This window comes from Cryptomeria japonica, unplaced genomic scaffold (assembly GCF_030272615.1).
Source record: "Cryptomeria japonica unplaced genomic scaffold, Sugi_1.0 HiC_scaffold_14, whole genome shotgun sequence".
Classification (NCBI taxonomy): Eukaryota; Viridiplantae; Streptophyta; class Pinopsida; order Cupressales; family Cupressaceae; genus Cryptomeria; species Cryptomeria japonica.
The window spans coordinates 2,300,635-2,315,327 of NW_026728836.1; positions in this window are offsets into that span (position 1 = coordinate 2,300,635).

The following is a 14,693-nucleotide window of genomic DNA, read 5'->3' on the forward strand; positions in this document are numbered from 1 at the left end:
AGCTTTGTTGAGGAGTGTCTTTCAACTGAGGAAATTCTTTAACTATCTCATTGTTATTTATTTCTTTCCCAAAATAATCTTTTGTATTTAAACAATAGGGAAAACCATGATTATGGTGATAACGAGGAAGGTTGTCATAGACTCCTAGGAACTTGGCTAAGGAATCATTAGTGGGAAAAATATCCAAAGCAAAGACACTAGAGGAATCACAGTCAATATACTCTAGATATTTTATTGAGAGGGAAGTAGAGATGACATTAACACTAATAGATGGTCTCATAGAAGCTTTAGTACACTCAACAGGATCATAGCCAAGCCCGAATGTTGTATCATGAAAGTTATTTTCCAAGGGAACTTTTATCCCTTATTCTTGAGCACTGCAACCATTACCATTATATCCATACTTAGCTAGGATGTGAAAACTAGGACCATAAAGGTTATCCATTTTTGAAAGAGAAGGGGGGTTTTAATAAACTAAGGGATCAAAATCGTCTAAATTAGAAACTAAGGGAGATGAAGTCTGAGAAGCCACCACAAAGTTAGTACTCAATGGATCGGGTAAAGTGGGCTTCTTTTTAGGTTCTTCTTCTTCTTTCTTCTTTTCAACCTTTAGTTCTCTAGGGGGAATTTTATATTCTACTATGAAAGTGGGATTGAAGTCAAGGGATATCCAATGATCTTTTGCAAGAATATTTTCAAGAGAGAAGACATCTTCATTGGGAGAATTAGGTTTAGAAGGATTTTCTTCGGGAACCTTAGGTTCATTTGAGGAATCATTAGGAAATGAACTAGAGGTAGAAGATATACTTGAGGAAATAGACGCACTAGGAGAAGAGGTTTTGGAAGAATCATCTAAGATAGTTGGAGAAGAACCAGTTGAAGAGAATCTAGATGTTGATGTTTGTACACAATCCTAGAGATTAGTATCACCTAGCAAGGTATATGTTTTATTGTTGTAAACAAATTTAACTTGCCTATGCAATGTAGAGGGGACAACTCGCATGATATGAATCCAAGGACTCCCTAATAACAAATTATATGTCAGATTTCCAGGCATGACATGAGTAAGTGTGGGTAAAGTAATAGGATCTACCTTAACAAGTAAGGTGATGACACCTAATGAAGATTTAGCAACATTATCAAAGCCTCAGATGATGAGAGAATTAGGCTTAATGAGAGATGTATCGACATTGATTTTATGCAACAAGTTAATGCTACAAAAATTAAGGCCAGAACCATTGTCCACTAGTGTTCATCTTATTGCACTATCATTTATGATAACCACAATCATTAGAGGATCATATTGATGTTGGATCTCACTCATGGGTAACTCATCTTGGGTACACACAATTTGAGCCTTAGGAGATGTGATAGAGTCAATCAAGGAAGCCATATTATTGGATGTCACTGTGGGTGGGACATTCAAAGTTTTCAAGGCATCTTGTAACATTCCATGATGGGTTGAAGAAGTTTGATTCAAATCCCAAAGGGATATCTTGGCAGGAGTAGCTTTGAGTTGTTGAATAAGATCATATTCCTTACCAAGAGTTTATGAAATGCAAGGTGCTTGAGGAATAATAGGTTGGGAATTGGGAAGAGAAGTAGGGATAACCAGAGGAGGATTAGGCTACATATTGTTTCTCATGTTATAAGTGTGGGAAACTACATGATGACTCTCCTTAGTTAATTAGTTGTTTAGTGTAACTCTAAGGACTCTTAGTGGAATTTATTCCTTGCACAGTAATGATAGGTTTATTAGGAGTACTAAAGGAATCATGACTATATCCACCTTGAACAGTGAAAAGAGGTTGATTGGGATGTGGTGAAGTTGAAGAAGGATAAGAACCTTGGACTACAAAAAGAGGCTTTCTATGTTCATTCACATTTATCATGTTGATTAATCTTTTAGATGTATTATTTTTGTTCGAAGATTAAGATAGAGACATAATGTCATCAAGGGCATCATCCAACAAGGCATGGTCATATCGATTGAAAGGTTTATATTTTGATTCAAAAGGAGACATATCCTCATAAAAGGAACTGTTATAGGCAACCATGTTGCTAGATCTAGTGGAGGAGTTGATAGGAATGTACCCATGAGAGGAATCATTCAATTTATCTTTCTCATCACCACTAAATGGCACAGTAACAAGGTTGATTAGCCTTTTGCAAAATGAGGGTTTAGAAGGCTTAGGGTTCAAAAACTCATCTAGAGCTTCATCTAATTCAGCCTTGATAAACTCATAATAAACATAATTGCATACATCATCAAAAGTATGAACATATTGCAAATAAAGATCTGACATTTTGAAATGGAAATGAAATTTAAACACACAAAATTTAAAACACACAATACAAGCAAATAAAGGAAAGCTCTTTTTTTCTTTTTCTTGAATTTTTTTCACTTTTTTTTTGGAATTTAATGTTTATGAAGCAAATGAAAGATACCAAATCTAGATCTAGCAATACAATGCAATGAAAATAAGATTGGATTCACATGGGGTTCACCAAAGATGTGTTGGGGAAAAGTCAGACTAAGTAAGCAAACCCTAATCCCACTCTCACGTACATACTCATGGAATAGGAAAGAGACTAGGGAGATAACACACTTTGGCTACTTCTTGTGAGGAAGAGAGAGCCAAGGATTAACTCTTAGGATTTCTATTCCCATATTGTAAATGAGAGATAGGAGAGATGTAAAGTGTAGATTTGAATGATTTAACCTAGAATGCAAGTATACACAAGCAACCCTAATCTGGAAATACAAAACTGAGAATAACTGATATACTACTAAAAAGTAAAGATTAGGAGACTAATTCAGAGGTGCACTTGTGCCAGAAATCTAAGCCAAATGTCTGGGATAGAAGTGCTACATCCCTGTCCTGATTTTGTAGACTGGAAGTTGTAACTGACAAACTAGGATTTGAAGACTGCAGACTATTGTTCTACCAAAATCAAGGAGGAAGAGGGCGCCATACCCCTATCCTAGGTAGGTTCAGGGTGCCACACCCCTGTCCCAGGGGTTTCTGCTAAGATTTGGTCCCTGAAACTGTTTCAGTGTGCTCTGTCAGTCCTGAAATTTGTAGCGACGCTCGGATCCTGAATCTGCACCTATAGCTAAAAATAGGGTTTTCCCTTAGTCAAACCCCTATTTTGGTGATTTCCAGCACAAGAAATAGCTAATTTATATAGTGAAATAGTGTGTGAAAGATCTTATGTGTGTGCAAGACCCTAGGATGAATGCAAACAATCTAGAGCAACCCTAAAGAGTAAACCCTAAATGATTGTAATTGACAAAGTAAATGCTCTAAATCAATAATGCAAAGTGATATAAAGCATGAATGTAAATCAAATTAATGTAATGAAGCTCATACAAAGACATGGAAACAACATAAAATGATACCCAATCCCAAGGGAGAGGTACAAGCCAATCTTTAGTCGGTGATCTCCTATTGCTTTCCTCCATCTTCAAAAGCCCCCAATTGAGGAAATAATGCTTGATGAATGCTTGATAGGTTTTTTTGGATGTTGTTGAAGACTTCAAAATATCTTCTCTTTAGTTAATAGAAGGCTCCTTGTGATTGCTTTTGCTTCCAAATTCTCTAGATCTTAGATCCCTTCAAATGAAGAAAGAGAGCTCTTATGTATGAAACCCTAGATCTTAATTTCAATTTTAGGTAGACCTAGGATTTGAATTTCCTGCCAATTTCTTGGGGTTAAGCATTATAATATCATAGAATTATCCTCCCAAAATTTTGGGAAAAACATCAGGGATTAGGTGCAAAGTCCATCTGGTCCCACCAACTTTTCACCAAAATTTTAGGGTCATTAGATATGATGATATTAGATCGAATCCGAAAGTTACAACTGATTCCAAGATGTTTTGATATGCGAAATTGGGCCTTAAAGGTTGAAATAGGACATAATTAGGGTTTATAATTTAATGATTTATTGAAGGAATAAAATGAAAAGGGGCATGCTTAGGGTAAAGGGCCCAACTTTATAATGTGTGAAGTGATGAAATATGAATTTATATTTAATTAAATTAATTAATTAAAGCTTAAAGGAGATTATAAATGCAAGATGCAAAACACACTAAGGTGGGTGCTAAACCAAGTATGAAATTGTATCACGCTAGCAAGGGTGTATAATTTATGATGCTACAGTGTCATAAGGGGTTATGTCATATATTAAGATGTTAAAAGGGGTCATATGGTCTCCTAAGGGGTCATATGGTGTCCTAAGGGGTCATATGGTGTCCTAAGAGGTCATATGGGGTCGCTAGGGGTTATATGGGGTCCTAAGGGGCCATACATGTTTTAGAACACCATATGACCCCTTAGGACACCATATAACCCACTATGACATCATATTGTCCTAAGGGGTCATATGGTGTCCTAAGGGGTAATATGGTTTCATTAGGGGTAATATGGGGTCCTAAGGTATCACACATGTGTTAGAACACAATATGACCCCTTAGGACACCATATGGACATCATATGGTCCTAAGGAGACATATAGTGTCATGAGGCATCATGTGGTGTCCTAAGGGGTCATACGGTGTCATTAGGGGTCATATGGGGTCCTAAGGGGCCACACATGTGTTAGAAGACAATATCACCTCTCAGGACACCATATGACCCGTTAGGACACCATATGATTCCTCAACACACCATATGACCCATTAGGACATCATAGTGTCCTAAGGGGTCTTATGGTGTCCTAAGGGGTCATAGGGTGTCTGAAGGGGTAACATGGGGTCCTAAGGGGCCACACATGTGTTCGAATGCCATATGACCCCTTAGGACACCATATGACCCATTAGGACATCATATTGTCCCTAGGGGTTACATTGTGTTCTAAGGGGTCACACGATATCATAAGGGGTCATATGGTATCGTTAGGTGTCATATCATGTCGTTAGTTGTCATATGAGGTCCTAATGAGCCACACATCTGTTAGAACACCATATGACCCCTTAGGATACCATATGGGAATCATATGGTCCTAAGAGATCATATGGTGTCCTAAGGGGTCATATGGTGTCATTAGGGGTCATATGGGGCCTTTAAGGGCCACACATGTCTTAGAACACCGTATGACCCCTTAGGACACCATATGGACATGATATGGTCCTAAGGTGTCATATGGTGTCCTAAAGGGTCATATGGTGTCCTAAGGGGTCATATGGTGTTGTTAGGGGTCATATAGGGTCCTAAGGGGCCACACATGTGTTAGAACACCATGTGACCCCTTAGGAAAACATATGACCTATTAGGACATCGTATTGTCCTAAGGGGTAATATTATGTTATAACGGGTCATGTTGTCTACTAAGATGTTAAAAGAGGTCATATGGTGTCTTGAGGGGTCATACGGTGTCCCAAGAGGTCATACGGTGTCCCAAGGGGTCATATGGTGTCATTAGGGTTCACATGGAGTCTTAAGGGGCCACACAAGTGTTAGAACACCATGTGACCCATTAGGATGTCATATTGTACTAAGGGGTCATATGGTGTCCTAAGGGGTCATATGGTGTCGTTAGGGGTCATTTGGGGTCCTAAGGGGCCATGCATGTGTTAGAACACCATATGACCCCTTAAAACACCATATGGACATCATATGGTCACAAGGGGTCAGATGGTGTCATGAGGGGTCATATGGTGTCGTGAGGGGTCATATGGGGTCCAAATGGGCCATAGAGGTGTTAGAACATCATATGACCCCTTAAGACACTATATAGACATCATATGGTCCTAAGGGGCCATATGGTGTACTATGGGGCCATATGGTTGCATAAGGGATCATATGGCATCGTTAGGGGTCATATGGAGTCCTAAGGGGTCATATGGTGTCACTAATACCACACATGTGTTAGAACAATATATGACCCCTTAGGACACCATATGGATGTCAAATGGTCTTAATGGGTCATATGGACAACATATGGACATATATGGTCCTAAGGGGTTATATTACACCATATGACCCCTTAAGACTATATGATATCCATATGGTGTCATTAGCCATCATATGAGGTCCTAAGGGGCTAAACATGTGTTAGAACACCATATGATCCATTAGGACATCATATTGTCCTATGGGGTCATATGGTGTCCTAAGGGGTCTTATGGTTTCCTAAGGGGCCATGCATGTGTTAGAACACCATATGACCCCTTAGGACACCATATGACCCATTAGGATATCATATTGTCGTAAGGGACCATTTATTGTCCTAAGAGGTCATATGGTGTTCTAAGGTGTCATATGGTGTTAGTAGTAAGGGGCCACACATGTGTTAGAACACCATATGACCCCTTAGAATACCATATGGATATCATATGGTCCTAAGGGGTCATATGGTGTTGTAAGGGGTCAAATTCTATCATTAGGGGTCATGTGGGGTCCTAAGAGGCCAGACATGTGTTAGAAGACCAAATGACCCCTTAGGACACCATATGACCCATTAGGACATCATATTGTCCTAAGGGGTCATATGGTGTCATAAGGTGTTAGGTCATGGACTAGGATGTTAAAAGGGGTCATATGGTGTCCTAATGGGTCATATGATGTCATCAGGGGTCATATCAGGTCCTAAGGGGCCTAACATGTTTTAGATCACCATATTATCCCTTAGGACACCTTATCTCTCTCTATGTCCCTCTTTTTTTTGTCTCTTTCCATCTCTCCCCCTTCCCTCTCTCTTTCTCATTTTCTCTTCCACCTAATAACCCTCTCTTTTCTTCTCCCTTTGTTGATATTTTCCTCTCTCCCCTCTCCTCCCACCCCCTAATTATCTTCAACTCTCTCTCTCTCTCTCTCTCTCTCTCTCTCTCTCTCTCTCTCTCTCTCTCTCTCTCTCTCTCTCTCTCTCCCACCAAATAAACCTCTCTTTTCCTCTTCATTTGTTAATACTTCCCTCTTCCTCTTACCCACTCTCTATCTCTTTGTCTCTCTATGTCTCTCTCTCCCCATCTATCCCCATCTCTTCCTCTTGTAGTCTCTATTACTCTCTCCCACATCTCTCCCCCCTCTCCCCCTACCTCCTTAGCAATAAAATTCATTCGACAAAGATACTCCACACACCTCATCAAGAACTAAGATCCGAATATACATAACACAAAAACATAGAAATTAGAAAGATAATTGAGATCCATTAGCAATAGGGAGAGAGATCTCTACATAGATGAAAATATAGATAAAGAGCAGGATACAAATAAAGAGTGAGGAGAGGGATAAAGAGAGGTAAAAGAGAAATATAGAGAGAGGGAGAGATAGAGATGTATAAAGATAAAGATACAAATAAGGAGAGATCTAAGTATGAAGATCTAAACAGAGGGAGAGATAGAAGGAGAAATAAAGAGAGATAGACATACCTAGAAAAGAGATAAAGACATAAATAGAGATATAGATATTAAGGACTATGAAGAGAGAGGGAGAAATACTAAAGAATAAGCATGAATAAAAAAATAGAGACATCTAGAGATTGAAAATGAGAGAGGAATATATAGAGAAAAATGAAGATAAAGGGAGAGCGATATGAATAGATATAGAGAAAGAGAGAGGTAAAGATAAAGATAAATATATCTACAGAGAGATAGAAAAAAATGTATAGAGAGGGGTAAAGAGTGAGATACAAAAAGGAAGAGATAGAGAGATATAAAGGTAGAGGAATATCAATAGATAGAGAGATGTCGATAGTGCAAGAGAGTGATAAAGAGAGAAATATAGATTATAGATAGGGATAGATAGAGAGGGAGAGAGACAAAGGTAGATATAGAGAGATATATATAGGGATTATAGAGAAGGATGAAGGGAGAGAGCCAAAGATTATAGAGAGGAAGTAAATAAAGAGATAAAGGTAGAGAAAGGGAGAGATACATAGAGGGAAATAGAGGAAGAGAGGGAGAGGTAGATTAATCATGTATAGAGGAATATATATAAAGATAGAGGGACATATAGAAAGAGAGATTGATAGGGAAATAGATAAAGTTGTGAAGATGGAGGTAGAGATAGATATAGATAGAAAGTGATAGAGAGAGTAGAACAAAAGGAGGCAGAGATGGAGTGAATAAGTGAGATTTAAATATAATGAGATATAAGTATACATGAAGATAGATCTATAGGGATATAGAGATAGAGGAGATAAGATAGGGAGGGAAAGGAGGTGATAAAGACTATGTAACGCAAGATATCACTGAGAGGGGGGTGAATTAGTGATTATAAACAATTTCAAATTGTGTGTGCATAGCCGATAAAGTAATGAAAGACACTAACAATCAATCACACACAAAAGGCATATCACATAACACAGGATATACAAGGAAAACCCAATGTGGGAAAAACTTCAGTGAGAAATGTTGTTGGAGATCTACTGCTCCAATCCAACCTCATAATGAAAATAATTAATTACAATGATTTAAGGCACCAACCTAAGGAGCACCAACCCTTAGAAATTTATAGGCACCTACCCAAAGGAGCACCAACCCCTACATCGAGCACCCACTCAGTATAATGCAATAATATAAAAGCAATACAATAATTAGTACCTTGTTACAAATGAGTTTTGTAACACTTCCAACAAATTATCTCTGTCGGTTTGAATCTCCTTTGTTTCACTGTTGCTTCCTTACCAGTTCAGACACTATCAGCATAAAAAACTGCAATACTTTGTAACCGTTTACCGGTAACCTCAACCCTTGCTGGTTTAACCTTTCTTACCAGTTCTTCTTCAATACTCAGTCACTTCAATATTCTACTCTTATACTCAGACTAATCACTCTTGCCTTGTAGAGATTCATTGTCTCAACAAACTCACATGCAACATCAACATCTTTGATCTTTGATTTGCACATTTATATACATACTTTGCCGCCAAAACTGAGTTTCAAACTTTTTCATGCCTAGGATTTTCTTCACTGACCTCGATCTGTATCAAATCAAATCAGATCTTATTTTATGTGATTGACAGCCTACAACAAATCAACAATCACCACCATTTTGATCCTTCCAATGTGTTTACTATGCTTAGCAAATTTGATCCTCTTCATCTGCCTTGATTTTTGTCAACTCAGTTGTTTCCATTCGATTTGTTTCGAGATGCAATCTTCTGCACTTGATCCATGATTCTCGCAGTCAACATTTAATGTCAACCTACTCTACAACTGCCTCACCAATGCAATATTCACTTACCATTTCATGTTTGCCACCTAGAACACACATGTTGTCTAAGTCGACATCTAGTTCACTTGATTGTGTCGGTTCATACTCGATCACCAACAACCACACTGTCGGTATAACCTTGATATCATGTAGTACACTATTTTGTTGGTTAGGTCATGAAAACCCAGACTGCTTCTGGTTCTATGTTCACTCTTAAATATGCATGATCTGACAATCATTTAATTTATTTTCTCCAGTTCTTGTTTGTCTTCCCTCCAGTTGACATATTTGCTTGCTCACCGGTGGACATCCATACTGCTAGCATCCATGATGATACCATGCCAACAATCTCCATCTTGCATACTGGTAGGGTAGGAAAACATATTCATAACATGATGTATCTGTTGGCTATACCAATTGACATCAATGACAATACAATGCCAACATAGACAAGCAATAAATAGGTATAGGTAGGATAAGGTAGAGGGGGGAGACAAATAGAGAGATATATAAATAAGGAGTGACAAGGATAGAGTGGGAGAGGGAGAGATGGGAATAGAAAAAGGGATGTATATGTAGAGATAGATGTAACTTTGGAAATATCTAGGTGGGGTGAGAAAAGGAGTGAAATAAGTAGAGAAGGAAGACATAAATAAAAAAATATTTATAAAAGTATAGATAGACAAGTGATAGATAAAGGAGGTGATAGGAAAAAAAAGAGACTTTGTATGCAAAATTTGTGAGTATTTAAAGTTTTAAAAATGAAGGATCAACTTCATATGAATATAATTAATTTTTTATATAAAATATAATAAAATTACCTTATCCATTTGATAGGTCTCTAAATTACCTTTCCAACGCTTGTAAAAGATCGAAATTTTGATTAGAAACACAAAATTTATGCCCGTTTTACTAGAGTATGTTTTTTATGTTGAGCAAAACGGATATCTGATTTGGAAAAATCTGACATCAAAATAATGATGTCACAAATCAGATATCCTTTATAAATAGATATCCATTTTGGTTTGGTATTACCAAACCAAATTCAAATTTTGGTCAATCCATACAAAAAGTCAAAGTGGATTTTGGTGTGTGTGGCAAAGCTTAAAACACATTTTTTCCCTCATTGCCACTTTTTGGCCACTCATGATCCTACACATACCCAAGAGGGTCCACAGTTGTCAAACAATATCCCTCCCCTTAGGAAGAAGAAAAAAAAAGGTGTATGAATGATGTCCTCCCATTCCTAAAAAGAGTATTGTAATGGTGAAAATTAGGCTTTCCACCATTAATTTAATAAAACCACTATTTTTTCTTAATTACCATAACATTAGGGAAATATAGGAATTTGATAGATCTAAACCTTTTAGATCTAGATTATAATTAGATTTGAAGGGCTTTAGATGTGCCTCTTCTTTCCCTTGAGTTGAATTGAATTATTGAAGATGATGAAATTAGGGTAAATGTGCCAAAATGAAGGTAAAAATAGAGAAACAATGAGCTATAGTCGTCAGACCGAGCCATAGACCTAGATCTGAGAAATGCAAGAGTATTCATACCTTTTTCCAGAAGGAGCTCCAGATGTTTTGGGACCATGGAAGTGGTTGCCCTGGTTCTCCACACTTTTTGCACTCCAATGGGGGATCTCTTTGTCTCTATAAATAATGTCAATCTGAAGATCCTAGACACAAAGAAGGGGAAATAGGTTGGAAATAGGGGTTTTCCTAAGTCAAACCCCAGTTTCAAAATTAACCTTGAATAAAATATTGCAAATACTAAAATAAATGATGGAAAGATATACCTCAGATCTGCAATGACTGATAATGATGCTTTGCTTCTTGAATGTAATCACATATGTTGTATGAAATGGCATTAGTATGACAAAATCTTGATCATACACACATGTTTGCGCATAAATGATGTAATATGATCCACAATGATTGAATGAAGAGTATGCAGCCTTGAAGACCTCTAAGAAACGCTTGATGATGAACACTTCAATTCTTGAATGCTTGATTGCTTGGATTCCAAGACTTAGACTTAAATGAATTGATTAATACCTTTATATATGAGATTTAGGGTCAGTTTACTGATTAGGCTGACCTCCAATAGTCACATAGAGCCACCAAATTAATTTTCCATTGGAGAGATGGGTCACACCACTCCCTAGGAAAAATGGGCCACATTGAGGGGGACCAGGGTGCTAGCACCCTAGTCTTTAATTAGGGACCAAAATTAGGGTCTAGGGAGGAGGAACCACCTCCAGGGAAGCATTTGGTAGGTGTATGAGGCATCAAAATTGGAGTTAAGACACTAAACAAAGATAGATAGGAGATGAGGGGCATACATGCTAAAATAGGATCACAAAAATGAGGTGTCAAGTAGCCCAGTGATAATTTACGATGCTACATTTAGCCCTCAATTTAATGGGAATGTGAGCCTATGCAAATGATCGCGGTAAAGTAGACAAAAGAGAGATGAAGGAGATGGAAGAAAGGAGTAATAAGGAGCATAATTACAAGGAGCATAAGACGTCACCAATTCTGAGGAACCAAGCCCCCAATATTAGGATCTTAACTCACTCAAACACATGCAAGGGCGCACAAAACAAGACAAAAAGACAAAAGGCAAAAAAAAGAAAAAAAAAAGACAAACACAACACAAAAGATAAAGACCAAAAGCAAGACCTCAACTCAACTAGTTGAAGAGACCTCAATATCAAAATGTCTCAATTACTAATATCATTCTTGAAAAATGTCATCTCAAGAACACAAGTGATCACATAAAAAGAGCGTAGCATGCATCATCCATGAACTACAAATAAAAAAGCTATGAGCTCATGAGAAGAAAGATAAAGAGAATGAATACAACCTAGATGTGTTTTTCTAGGAAATCCATGAGAAGAAGAATGAGAGAGGACATGGAGACACACTCTAGATGTGTTTTTCTAGGTGATCCATGTTGGGTAGGAGAATGGGAATAGTATAGCCATTTTTTCCTAGTTCCACTCATCCTTGTGTTTGTGTGCAAACCATGATGTCTGGTTTGTAGTGTATAACACCTCATATAAGAGTTTGTTTCCTTTAGTTTCAAGCATGCATCAACCTATTTAAGACATAATGGAATTGGAAATGCCAAGGGGCGAATGTTTGGTTTCAGGAACATCTTGTATAAGAGCTTGTTTTCTTTGGTTTCAAGAATGTGTAAACCCAATTATTAGATAGATACATGTCTCGTTTTGAGGACATCCCATGTAGGAGTTTGTTTTCTCTGATTTCGGTGATGTGCACCTCATTTAAGATATATATATATATCAATGTTGCATCTAGTTTCAAGCATGAAGCATCTTGTATAAGAGTTTGTTTTCTTTGGTTCCAAGTTTGAACACCCCATTTAAGACATGCAAAGATGTGGTACAATATGGTACAAATAGGGAATATGTAAACCCCTTACATTTGTCACTAAGATAACCTTATACTAGTTATTAATAATAAGCCCTAGGTATCTCGAATAAGTAAATAAAATAATAGATTTTTATTGAAACTAATGATATAAAATAGATTTACATTCCTTAAGTTAATTCCCTTAAAATTTACTAATAGCATATGCAATTTGGAAGCTCATATACATAAATATCTATTGGTGTAGTTATTTATTCATCTTGGATACAACTACACTTTACTTAAGTTTACTTACATACATGCACAACATTGTAGTTTGCATATGAGACAATTAGGGAGATGTGTTACATTGGGAGTGTGTATGTAGGAGATTTTCCACCTTTTATGGTGTGATCTTGTTATTACTCTATCATATCCACTTATTGTGGAGTGATAATTCCACCTTTAATGGGTAATCCACCTCATATGGAATATTTTACTATTTCTCCTACCTATCCCTACCAACCCTTGCATCTCATTGAACCACATGTCATCATTGTGTGTTGTCTTGTCCCTTGGCCTTGTCTTTATAAGCAAGCTTATTCTACATTGTATGTAACAACAAGAATAATCTTGATGATCTAGTTGATCACATTTTGCATCATTGATAGGAATAAAATTTATTCTTGTCACATTTTGTTCTCTCTTATTTGTGCTTTCCATTGCCTCTAGATCTTAGAAAATTCTCACAATATCTTAAGGTATATCAGATAAGATCTCACAATAGATTTAACATAGCTTGTGTTGTCGAAATCTACATACTATTGGGATCTAATCTATTCTTAAAATTATAAGGGGCCTTAAGGAGGATTATTTAAGAAGAAATATTTTGACAATAATATTAAAATGAATGATGAATTAGTTAATTAGGCAATAGATACAAAGCTTGAGAATAAAACTTTAATGTAAATATGAAATCAAAACCATATTATACATTTTCATCTCAATGTATATACACAAAATCTTGAATTTTTAGATAGTTACTTGTCTAGTTAAAATATCCACAAGTGCTTAAAGATATCAAATATATTGTAATGTCCTCCAAAGTTAAATATTGAAATGATTCACAAAATTACACAAAATATCATGTATTAATGATATGTGTTAAAAATCCATAAATCCATACATATTAATTACAATGATGTCAAGTACATCGATTCATTACAAAGAAGTACATAAGAAGTTATAGTCCTTTACATTTAACCATAAGGTTGGTCCCATATAATACATAAGAATAGAGTATGATAAGTTCCTCCTGATAATAACTCCAAGAATCTATCATGTACTATGGGTGAGAACATTTTCGAGACGTGTTACCACCCTACCATGAAATAATTACACTTCTCAAAATATTTCATGATATGAAAGATTCTCGACCCAGCACAAGAAAGACTAGCCAAGTAATACCAAAGAGTAATATAATTGTGATATTCTAATGTAACATAATCAATTATCTAATTGAAGTCAATTCTTTGTTTCAAATCCATCTCAATCATAATGATTCATCATGATTTCTAAAACATTACAAGAAGACTCCAAGATATAAGAGTATGCAAGAACATATTGATGCATACATGAACACATAAGAGTATAAAAGAGTATGTTTTCATTCACGTTCTACATGCATATGAACAACATTATGAGATCTACACATGGTTCTTCTCAATGTTAACATGATCAATTTTAATAAGAATGATGATAAGTTTACTCTTCATTCATGCGACAAGTAGTCAAGTGTCAGTTGTAATTCAAGTATAAACATTCATAAATCATCCTAGATATAAGCATACAAACTTAAATTGAAGATTTCATCATTTAAGAAATAAACAATAATTATTAAGAAGGTATATTACATGTATGATATAATTAATAGATATATAAATGTAATGCATATGTGTACACATTCTTAAATATACTAATGTATGAAGATGTTACATTAAATACACATAAGAAAATAAAAAAGATAAGATAATTAAGATCCTTGATTAAGATCTAAGGAATAATGCCCTAAAATATTATGAAAACATATATTAATTTTATGACCACACTATTTAAAATAATTTACAATTGGATAATATTCAACATGCTAGAG